Genomic DNA, 9,487 nt, shown 5'->3' on the forward strand with positions numbered 1-9,487 from the left:
AAGGTAGCTAATGCCGCAGAAGACAGAATTGGGATTCAAGATGACCTCAACAGATCGGAGAACTGGGCCCAAACAAAATGAATTTCAACAGGGACAAATGTAAGGTTCTATACTTAGGCAGGAAGAACCAGCCACACAAATATAAGATGAGGAACACGTGAAAAGGATCTAGGGGTCTTAGTAGACCACAAGTTTAACATGAGTCAATAGTGTGATGTAGGGGGGGGGGGGAGCTAATGCTGGTCTAGGCTACATTAACGGAAGTATAGTGTCCACTTCAAGGGAAGTAATAGTTCTGCTCTGTTCTGTCTTGGTCAGACCATACCTGGAGTACTGTGTCCAATTCTGAGCGTCACAATTTTAGAAGAACGTTGACAAGCTGGAATGTGTGCAGAGGAGGGGACCAAGATGATCAAGGGTCTGGAAGCCAAGCCTTGTGAGGAACGGGTGAGGGAGTTGGGTATGTTTAGCCTGCAAAAGAGAACACTTAGAGGGAACATGATAGCCATCTTCAAATATCGAAAAGGTTGCTACACTGAAGATGGAGCAGGCTTCTTTCCCCCTGCTCTGCATATGCATCCGAGTATTATATTAGTGGCTAAAATTTAGTCAGTTACGAAACAGAACAAGTGGTTGGTGACTTTTCACACTGTAGTGTGCAGTGAGTTCCACGATAGAAGGAAGGGAGGACACACCATAAATGTCCTAAATAAATAGTACGTCAGTGAAGAAACATTCCAGACAGACTTCATTCACTTGCAGGCTGGGGGTGGAGAAGATACCCCTGTACATTTAAAAAAGAAGAAAGGCTCTGGCAGTACATATATAAGGCCCATAAAGCCATATAACATACAGGGGGCAAAAGTACTACAACACCAAGAGTTCAAGGCAGTTTCATTTTAATCCCTGTGCCATTGTGTGCCAATCCAAGCCTCAGATAAAATGTAGGGCTTGATTTAAAAGTGATGGCAGGGACGAGCAAGTACATGGAAACACAGCGGCTGAATTTGATGATGAATTGTGTTCAGAGAACATGGTTGTAATCCCTTTGGTGGAGGAGCTCCAAGTGGCTTCATCTAAGAAACCTAGCAAGGACTTGATCTGATGTGGGTTTGTCAGCCCATAGGGATGAGCAGCCAGGGCAAGCAGGTGTCGCCTGGTGCTTGGATGAAGTGCAGGTAGGTCAGGAAGGCAAAAGGGTACCCACCGTGCTTGGATTTCTATGTGCAGAGATGAGCTCTGTAGAGCTAGTCCCCCCTGAGCAAGCCAGCAGACGGACAGCGGGATTAACAAATGGGATGAGTTTTCTCTTTTGGTCCTGTGCTCTCGGAGGGAAGGGATTAGCAAAGCCTGCATCTGCCATTCCTGCAGAGCTGCAGCTGAAAAGTTGTGACGTGGATGATTCCACATACAGATAGTACTAAGTGTCCCTGGCTCGCGCTTGAACAGTATTGGTTGGGATACAGCTGCTAGAACCAGCTGCCGTCTTTATTCTATGGGGGGAGGAAGGGGGATCTCCCCCATATTAATAGGAAGCTTTTAATTTTGAATATTTTTAACAAGATTTTTTTTTATTTTTATGGATTTAGGACCAATCTTGTACTTGGTTGTCATGGTTAAAAAAATCAGTTTGCACATGCTCATCGCAAAAATAATAATAAATAAAACCCTCACAGAGAGGGATATTTAAATTTAAAATTATTTAAATTTTAGAACTGGGAAAGGAGATAAACATACACATTCAGAATGTCACATGGTGACTACCATTCTACCCCCCCCCCAAAAAAGATATATTTTTTTAGAAATAAAAACCACCTATTCTATTTTTCCTGCTTTTCTTTTTCTTTTTTCCCTATGTTCTTACTGTATTTAGATCAATGTTTTCATTTTGGATGAAAAAAATGATATTATGCTTTGTTTTTCTCTGTATAAATACTAATAAAATTTATTTTTAAGAAGAAATAATAATAACCACCAACAGTGGATATCCTACCCATTATAGCAGACATAGGCAAACTTGGCCCTCCAGATGTTTTGGGACTACAACTCCCATCATTCCTAGTGGTCAGGGATGATGGGAATTGTAGTCTCAAAACATCTGGAGGGCCGTGTTTGCCTATGCCTGCATTATAGGGACCACATGCGAAGGAGATCAGAGCACTAAAAGCTCCAGAGGCATGTCTCTGAGCTGAACCGTGTCCCTATCTAAAAGGGTGCCCAGGTTTGTCCTGAGACCCTAGCAGATGGAGGCAATGGGTTTATAGGAAGTGGGAAGAGAAAGTAAACAGTTCAAGGCTATTGCTATCGGGAAAGAGGCAGGACGGATCTTGACCAATCACTTAAAGAGTCAAAGGGCATCAAAGCATCTCATAAAATTAGAGAACAACTAGACTCGCCCAATAAATGAACCACTGTAACTATTAATAAATAATGTCCCAACCCTAAATCAATTACCAGTCACTGGGCCCAGAGAATTGCTGGGCTAATTGGGTCAATGATGTGAAGTAAGTCAGTGGTTTCTCAGACCTCTTTTTCCCCCAGACTTCTTGAAAATTGCTGAGGGTCTTCGTGGACCACTTAATGATTTCTCTGCCTCTGGTAGCAATTGTAACATGCTATGCTAGCTGCTGGACGATCTTTAATTGCGTTTTGATGGCTTCTTTTCGTTTCTTATATATTTTATAAGTGCCAGGCAATATATAAGAAACAAACCATCAAAAGGCAATAAAAAAATCAATGAGAGTATTTAATGCAATGGATGTGCCATCTGCCGTGTTCGGTCGCAAATCCAAAGACCACCTGAATGAAGCTTGAGGCCACAGTTTGGTAACCCCTGAGGTAGGTGTACGATGTCTGATAATGGCTGCTGTTTGGGTGGCAGCTTCTGCCTCTCGTCTTCTCGGCTGGTCAGAATTCACTTTACTTTCTGCTGCCTACTCTTAATCGGTTTGTTCCCTTCTCTCCATTTCCTTCTTTGCCAGACCACTTTCTCTTCAGTTTTTCACCGCCTCTTCTCTTCTCCTCTTCCAAGCACCGCACCAACTTTCTCTCCCTAATTGACTTCTTTAACCCCATTTAACACCCGTCCCAACTGCAGAGATCACAATCCTAGATGCTAGGAGCAGGTGTTAGCAGGATATTACCATGTTCTTCCCTCCTAGGTAAGTGTGTACAAGAGTGCAGTTTTAAGGTAGCTGTGTAGGGTAAGTCTATACAGGGTGGGTTGTTTATTATTATTATTATTATTACCACCACCACCCATTTTTCTGTGTATAAGATGACCCAATGTATAAGTATTTTGAACCCAAAAAAAATTTGAACCCCAAAATTTTTTGAACCCAAAATTAAGAAATCAATATTTCTTGAGTTGTTGAGCTTTTTGGGGGGAGGTCGTCGCCACTGATCACCCGCTTGCCACAGCCACCAATCGCCCACTCACTGCTGCCAATCACCCACCTGTCGTCCCCCCCTACATTCACTACTTTCACATGGCTTGGATTTTTTTAAACAGGAAAATACGGTGTTATTATTATTAACATTTATATGGTGCTTTCCCTCCACCCCCACCCCATGGCAGTGGCTCAAAGTGGCTTACAAATATAAAACCAAGAACAAAAGCGACAGGAGTCCATCTATCAAAACACAAATTAGCAAACTAAACGCAGCAGCAAAATACAACAGGAGAACCCCCACAAACTATGTATCTGCAAGAGCTTAAGATTTACCTAGAAAACAAAACCCCACCGTACTGTACAGTATATGCAAACAGAGGCTCTCCCACAGACCCATCCCCCCCCCGCCCACCACTTTCACTTTGTAGTGGGTTTATATGTGCCAGAGTTCTAGGTCCAATTCCATGATCTGACCTGCCTATCTTGCATTGCCTTGGGCACAATTCTTAGCCACCCGATACGGAGATGCTCAGTTTGTCCTTGGAACAAGGATGATAAAAGGATGACGTCCTTCTAGCTTTGCAGTCTGATTAAAATGCATGTATATTTGGGAAGAGGTCACACAGAGATCCATGGGACTCACTAGGTCAGGCAAGCTGGGGGTATATTAAAACACCCAAGGCCGAATTCTTAAGCTCTGCTCTTGCAGGAAAGATATGCAAAGACTAGTAAACTACAGAATTCAGCCACTAGAGGGCATCCCTTTATTTTCAGATTGCTTTGACTGGACTTGCCTAGATTTCCATAATTTAAAAGTAAGATATGCTTAATAATAATAATAATAATAATAATAATAATAATAATAATATATTATTTATACCCCACCCATCTGGCTGGGTTTCCCCAGCCACTCTGGGCGGCTTCCAACAGAAATATTAGAATACACTAATTTCTTAAAGATTAAAAGCTTCCCTAAACAGGGCTGCCTTCAGGTGTCCTTTAAAAGTTTGATAGTTGTTTTTCTTTTTGACATCTGGTGGGAGGGCATTCCACAGGGCGGGTGCCACTACCGAGAAGGCCCTCTGCCTGGTTCCCTGTAACTTGGCTACTCGCAGCGAGGGAACCACCAGAAGACCCTCGGCACTGGACCTCAGTGTCCGGGCAGAGCGATGGAGGTGGAGACGCTCCTTCAGGTATACTGAACCGAGGCTGTTTAGGGCTTTAAACGTCATCACCAACACTTTGAATTGTGCTCAGAAACGTACCAGGAGCCAATGTAGGTCAAGACCGGTGTTATGTGGTCTTGCCGGCTGCTCCCAGTCACCAGTTTAGCTGCCGCATTCTGGATTAATTGTAGTTTCCGGGTCACCTTCAAAGGTAGCCCCACATAGAGCGCATTGCAGTAGTCTAAGCGAGAGATAACTAGAGCATGCACCACTCTGGCGAGGCAGGTAGGGTCTCAGCCTGCATACCTAGGTGAGATTCACATGTTCTTAATTGCCCTTCCAACATCAGGCAGGCAGAGAGCATGCATGACTTGTTATAAGATTCTGCTGGAAATTGCCAGATTTATTAACTTTTGTAAATTCTTGGCATTTATCTGGGACCATTTGGGGGCACAAAGCACTTCACAAATTATCTCAAGAATTCTCACATTGCTTTCTAGATAGGGCTCTGAGGCTGAAAGAAAGGTTCACTCAAAGTCATCAAGGGAGTACATGGCTAAGATTACACAAACCAGAGATCTGACAGCTCACACACTAAGCTCACTGCAACTTCCCTCAGTAAAGTATCACTTTTCAGAACGGGGACACAGTATGAATTTGCAAACAGTCTGTTGGGTTCTTTAGACGTCACTGACACTTTATCTTTCAAGTTCACAAAAGATAATCATGTATTCGTGGAAAAGAACATTCCACACCAGTGGGGTTTTGTTGTTTTTTTCAGAGAAGGGGGGAGCTTTCGTAATAAATTTGTGCTCTGGTTTGCTTTTTTGGTTGGTGTACTTGGAATTAAACACATGCACGGGGTCCTAATTCTTTGCTCAAAAATTTGAGATTTTGCAATGGGAATCTGAGCAATTGTCTTTTGCAGAGCAGGATTCAAAGTTCCGATTCTGACAAGGGCCCATTGCATCTTGTGAGGCTGCACCACCTTTGCCGCCTCAGTTCCATATCTGTGAAATGGGATCAATGGGGATCTGCCAGGATGTGATGAGCATTACAAAATATTGTTTGTGAAGGTGTCAAGAGTTTCCCTACAAGGTTGGGAATACAAGCCAGTAGTTAAAAAAAAAAAACTAAGTTTACTATGGACATGCTTTGTATTGGACAAATATTTATTGGCACCCAATGTTTTCCTAAGAAGCATTACAGTGGTACCTCGCTAGACGAATGCCTCACAAGACGAATTTTTCGCAAGACGAATGCGTTTTGCGATTTCAATGGAGACTCGCAAGATGAAGTTTCCTGTGGCGCGCTTCGCAAGACGATTTTTTTCGTCCCATAGGGTGCCTCGCAAGACGAATTTTTTTTATTCGTCTTGCGAGGCACCCTATGGGAAACCGCACTTCAATGCGTTCCTATTGGAGCCGCTTCGCAAAACAAATTTTTCGCTATACGAAGCGACTCGCGGGACGAATTAACTTCGTCTTGCGAGGCACCACTGTATATCCTACTGCGGGTCTCTGATCCAAATTTTGGCCTAATCGCTACAGTAATACCTCCGCGAACGTCCACCTTGCCTAGCGTCCATTCCGGCGAACGTCCGCAGCAAACCCAGAAGTACCGCAACGGGTTACTTCTGGGTTTGTCGCTCACGCATGCGCAGAAGCGCAAACTGCTCCGGGCGAGACGTGGCGCTTTGCCCTGCGTCCTTTTCAGCCGGGGCTCTGTGCCTGAAACATTACAACCGATTCAGGACTTCCTTCTAATTGGCTTCCCAAGAATTGCTGGGAGCAGCTGAAATCGTGTGTCAGCAGAACAGCACGGCATAATCGCAAAAAGCAAATGTTGGTGTTAGATTGAATCCCACAAGGTGCAAAGGCTTTTGCTTTGGCCCATACCCATGTGCATATTCTCCAAAAGATCTAGTTACAATTCAGAACTCATTCTTTTCCCCTGTTTGTACTTTCTAAGAGACCGTCCTTTTCACAAGGCATTTTTGCTGCTGAGATATCAAACTATATTGGTAGAACAGCATCTGTTTACCTCTGGCGCCTGTAGGGTAAAAATGCTGTCACTGGTTATTTTATCGTTCTTTATATTCCGAAGCCCAATAGAAGTATTTGCAATGCTGCGTACTGCCTACCCAACACGAATTTGTTACAGTCAGGCTTGTGGTTGTTCAAAGGTTGCAGAAAACATTTGCTGAGGTCATTTTAGAGTGAGTTGTTAAGGTGTTACTATACCTGATATTTTTATTGATTATAGTCCAGCTCTCATAAAACCAGGAGAAAAAAAAGTGTATCGTTTTGTGGATGCTAGCGGTTTAAAACACACACACACACACACACACACACACAGAGAGAGAGAGAGAGTGAGAGACTGCTGATAACATGTTTTTTGTCTTCTTTTATTTATAGTATAATTGTTGTAATGACATATTGGTTTAAACAATAAATACTGGAGAGAAAGATACTGTACTAAGTAGATAGTTCCAATGTGTGGGTCATGAGATGCATAGCATTAAAGGTGGGATCTTTAACCAGCAGAAGACCAATTTATTTTCTTCATCTTTTTACAATCTACAGTGACTGGAGACTTAAATTCAGAGGGCCTTTTCAGGGCAGCTCTTCATCCAATAGCAGAAAGGCCTAGGATTCTGTTGCCCCCACATTTTTTTTTAAATAAAAAAAAGCAAGAGGCCACAGGAAACCAAAATTCAGAGCTGGGGAAACACACACATGCAAAACACTAAATGGATCCCTTACTTTACATTTCTGAAAAGTAGTTTTATTTACACCATGGGTGGAACTCAACACCCCACAATGGCAAATGTCTCATCAGCACAAACATTAACCTTGCAAGATGGAATTATCCATCTCCCCCCCCCCATTTTATGGGGGGTGGGCTCTCCTGGAACCCCCCCCCCAAGTCAATATTGGAAGATGCCAGGGGAGGGGAAAGTCCTGTTGCACAAGCTGACGCCCTCGTGCAGGGCTTGTGCAGATGTTGCTCCTTAGGTGAAGCCCATCCTATATTTTAAAGTGTGCATCATATAAGAGAGATTGTTTGTGCATATGCTCAGGGAGGGGAGGGGAAACAACACATGCATTCTCTAGCTGAAGCTTTACAAATGGGGTCTGGGGAGAGGCAGGATTAGCTGCCCTGCAATTTCTCTGACGCATAACAAGTTGTGCTTATTTTTTTTTAACTGATGGTCCGAATGCTTATATACAAGACCAAGCAAGTTTACCTTCTCTCTCCCCCACCCCCCACCCCCCCACCCCCTGCATTTATTTTCACGTATTTACAAAGCACTTTTACATAGAGGAACGGCAGATCAAACTGCGGGGGCCAGACAGGCAATGAAGTTAAGTAAGGGCTTGAGTGGGCAGCGTGGAGATCACCTTTGGAGCATAAGTTTTCTGTGTTAGGTGGACGGGTCCTTTCCCAGGGATGTTTGCTATGAAGGGCTGGTACCCATCACCACAACAGCCGCATCCCTTGAATACACAATAGAAACACCCTGCCTCCTAGCATGGGTGCTGGGTGTTCGAGGGGATCATAGCAGAAAGCAGAGCTTGGTGGAGGTACTAAGCCTCTGTCTCGCCATGGTTTTGGCGTAAGACAAAGGGACAAGTTCTCTCGCTCGATTACAAACACCTCCCTTTTCCCAAGCCAGCCCCTTGCAAAATAATTTCAAGTTTCCCCAGGAGGCATGCCATTTCCTTTTTTTAAACCTGGTCCTTCCCTCCCTCCCGATTCGTCCAGAATCTCTGTCCCAGCTTCGATGGGGACGCAAGTTCGCTACTTTGAACCAATCCCTGCTCTCTGAATTCCGTTTCTCGAGAGCCATGGGATTAGGCTTTCTTTGTACGGCAGGCAGGCTACGGTGCGGAGGAAAGGTGCCCCACACCATGGGGTTTCTAGGAGAGGGAGCTGGGGCTACCTGCACTTCAGAGGTGGTGGGCAGGTTCGCCTCGCTCCCTCGCTGCCAACGCTTTCCTTTTCTCCCTCTGGGTGAATTCAAGGACCCGACTGATATGGGAGGAAGCCAAGGGATGCATCTCACAAACACCCCTAATAAGACAGGGCTAACCTTCCGGTACCCCCTGCCCCTTTTGCATCCAAGATAGTTGAGCCACAATCTCCAGAGGAGTCACTTAGTTACTAAAGCACCTTCTTTCTGTGTGTTCCCTTCGCCCGGGGTTCAATTCCTTGGTGCGACTGTAGAGCATGACCATGGTTCGGAAGACACACAAAGCCACTGGGAGCGATATGGCTTTTTTTGGAGGGGGGGTCTCTCTCCAGTCCCAAAGGCAGGAAATAGCTATCGCTATGACTCCATAGATTGCAGCTAGGTACACAGTTGAGAGAGACCCAGCGCTTGCCCTCAGAGGACTTGGAAGGCAGAGGGGAGGCTAGGACCCAAGGGGAATCCTGGCTTTTCAGGGTTGGCAGAGCTCAGTGAGGATGCCAGCGTAAAGGCACTACCAGCTGGAGAAATTTCACTCTGCTTTCTATGAAGCTCTCTGCTGGTGGCTTTAAGGGGCCCAGGAAAAAAGGAAGGCAGGGCCCCAGAATAGTTTCAAGGGGAATTAAGGCTGTTTATGTTTTCCGTCAACCCAGGCCAAAACTCAGGATGGCAGGATCTCAATATTACTGCTGTGTTGCTAATAACATAATTGATGCAATTAGTAGCAAATTAGCTCTACGCTTGGCAGCATTAAAGAACATGCCAAATACAGAGGGGAGAGAGAGGGAGAGAGAGGGGGGAGAGAGAGAGAGAGAGAGAGAGAGAGAGAGAGAGAGAGAGAGAGAGAGAGAGAGAGAGAGATGAAGCTCAGAAAGGCACCTCTGCAGAGCTCTTTAGAAGGGGGTGGGGGTGGTGATGATGGCTTGGCCCCATGGCTTATTAAAAAAACCCAAAAA

The sequence above is a fragment of the Zootoca vivipara genome, chromosome 2 (assembly GCF_963506605.1).
Source record: "Zootoca vivipara chromosome 2, rZooViv1.1, whole genome shotgun sequence".
Lineage (NCBI taxonomy): Eukaryota > Metazoa > Chordata > Lepidosauria > Squamata > Lacertidae > Zootoca > Zootoca vivipara.